The following is a 3,069-nucleotide window of genomic DNA, read 5'->3' on the forward strand; positions in this document are numbered from 1 at the left end:
CTGGCCCTCCAGAGACTTGCTGGAGTCTGTTCCAACCCAACACAACTGCTCTCAGCATGAAGGTGACTGTTCGACCTTTCATGTGAACTGTGGGATGAGGGTTCCCTCCACTGCTTGCTGTTTCACGTCTGTGAACATGGTCTCAGCATGAAGGTGACAGCATGAAGGTGAGCATGGAATTCATGCTCTCAGCATGAAGGTGACTGTTCGACCTTTCATTGAACTGTGGGATGAGGGTTCCCTCCACTGCTTGCTGTTTCACGTCTGTTTCACGTCTGCTTGCTTTGTGCAAGGTCTTTTATAGGACTTGAACTATTGCAAGACCTTTATTCATTCATATAAGTTCCATCTCTAATATATTCATTTATTCAAATTTGAAATATAATTTAATTCTTTTTCCCCCCAGCCCCTGACACAGTGTCAGAGAGATGATGTGGTCCTTCTGCCAAAAAGTTTGGATACCCCTGATCTAGACTCTAGAGAGTGTTGTAGGAAGTAAATATACAAAACAAAGCTGGAGATAGAAAATTGTTTTTGGGTTTATTAAACAGCACTAAGCACAAAAGTTGATGGCATCTGACCCGTTTGCAAGATTCAAAGTTCTCTTTAAGACTTACGAATAAAGACATACACAGGGAAAGCACTCTTGTCAATCAATCATTATAGAACTACAAGCAAGATAAGGCTCCAGCAACAGCTGGAGTGTCATGTCATGTGTCCATAAATGTTGCTTTCAAACAAAAACAAGAAACCAAGGGAGAGGGAGGAGCTTCGGTCTCAGAGAGGGAGGACATGCTTCACCTGAGCTCCGTCTAAAAAACTTCTTTTCTCCTGTGTATGTGTGCCTTATTATAATTTATCCTGTTCTGTGGCACCTCTGAATGTAGGTCTGCAAGCCAAGTGTTTTGGTTTTGCAAATGTCCTTGTTGGGGATAAGAAATCAGTGTTTATCTGTTGGTATGAAGAAACGAAGCAAGCGACAGAGAACCAGCCCAGCTGCCTCCGGGGAAACTGCCCTGAAAAAGAAACGCAGCCTCAAGGTTTCTAAACAGCTGCTCCTATCTGAATGCCCACTTAATCATGTAAAAGTGAGTAAGACTGTGGAATTAACTTCAGAGGGGGTCGAGGAGATAGAAGAAGGGAGTCAAACATCGAGTCATCCTGGAGAAAGGAGTGAGACGCCATTATCCCCCTGTGTACTTAAGGGGGCAGTGAAACCCAATTCAGCATGCAATGTAGCTACTAATACAGACAATTTGGAACTGATAGGTCTCAAGGAACTGTTTACCTTGTTTGGTAAACAATGTGCTCTCTTTTCACAAACTCTGCATACTATCTTTAGAGACCAGCAGTCTATGGCCTGCAAGTTAGAGGCTTTGTGTAGGCAGATGAAAGCACTCACAGTGAGGGACAGGTCTCCCTGTGGGGGTGACATTCCTGCTGTTTCCTCAGCATCTGAAGTGAGGATGAGAAGAAGACTGCAACCTTGCAAGATCTCCCTCTCCATTTTTCAAAGCCAGTTAAATTATGGCAGGTGGCATACAAAATTCAGAGCAAAATCCTCTCTAAGCAGTCTTTTACGCTGCGATTTGCGTGAAGTGGACCTGCTGAATGTGACTAGGTTAAGTTCTTCTCCCAATTGGCAAAATATTCTGCTGTCTTTTCGCCAGGATACAATACCTCAAATGCTTTTTAAGTTAATTTCTCTTCTATATCATTTTGGAATACGACCTAAGAAAGTCTATTATGAACCTCCCATTATTGCTTTTACTCAATCTCGGGGAGTTGGACATCCCGATATAGTTAGGGCAGAGGTTTCTCTTACCAGGCCTAGAACCTCTGAGCATATGGACTCTCAACTCTTGAACCCCATATTTGAACTTCAGCTGAAAGAGTCATTTTCAGAGCTAGCTCTGTTAGAACAGGAGCGTTTGATCTCAGCTTTGAAGGAACTGGTGCAAGACTTTGAAAACATACAAGATACATCAGTTTCTACTCTATTCCAGGAGCAGGCTGCCCCTCCAGAAGATTTGATGGAAATGGATGTAGCTGTGAAACAAATACCTCCTTCTAAGATCATTCATCCAGATCTACAGTGTCTAATGGACTTTAAAGAACAGTCAGTGGCACCTCCTCTTTCTTCAACCTCTCTGCTGCTTCCTTCTCAGGTTGGAAAGAGTACTTTGGAAGAAGTAAAGTCTGCTTCTGTTGCCCATGGCTGGGTGCTCTTGTCTGCACATAGTGGATGTCAAACCCCTGGAATAACAGTAACTGATGTTTCACAACAAAGTTATCTTTCTAGTGAACTGACAATTATGGAGGCTGTTGAATCTTCGTCTGGTAATGACCAGACAATTTTGGATTGCCCAGCGCAGTGTACTCATTCTTCTCCAAATACTACAAATTTGTATCCAGCTGTGAAGTTGGGCTCAAGCCTAGTTGGGATTCAAAGAGTCTCCAAGGGGGTTCCATACAGAAATGTGAGGGCTGAGTCCCCTGTATTGAATCCCTATGTGGCAGCTGATATAAGTTTTACCATCTCTCCTTTTGCAAATAGTCAGGCCCCTTTAGTGGGTATTTGACCCGAGTGCAGCAAATGTATTTCATCTTGTTTCATGGAATGTGGCGGGGTGGGCAGGGAAATTAGGGCAGTCTGATTTTTTGGATTTTGTCAAGAAATGGGATGTTTTATGTTTTCAGGAAGTCTGGCTCTCCTCTCCCCCTCCCCCCTGGCTTTAGAGCCTTTTTAACTCCGGCGGTCCCTGGTTTGGGAAGGGGTAGACTTAAGGGAGGATTACTCTCATTGATCTCTACTATTTGTCTATTGCAGTGGAATCCCTGCCTGCTTTTGACCGTTATACTCTGGTGGTAAAACTTAATTTACAGCCAAGTCCCCTAATTTTGGTTAATGTGTATTTCCCGCCACTTGTGGGTTTAGTCACTTTAAGGCAAATTTGGACCAATTTTGAAAAGCATCTTGGGGAGATTCAAGAGGCACATCCTTCTGCTCAGGTGGTCGTTTTGGGGGATTTTAATGCAAAAATGGGCAGAAATGATTTTGAACTCTTT

The sequence above is a fragment of the Tiliqua scincoides genome, chromosome 1 (genome assembly GCF_035046505.1).
Source record: "Tiliqua scincoides isolate rTilSci1 chromosome 1, rTilSci1.hap2, whole genome shotgun sequence".
Lineage (NCBI taxonomy): Eukaryota > Metazoa > Chordata > Lepidosauria > Squamata > Scincidae > Tiliqua > Tiliqua scincoides.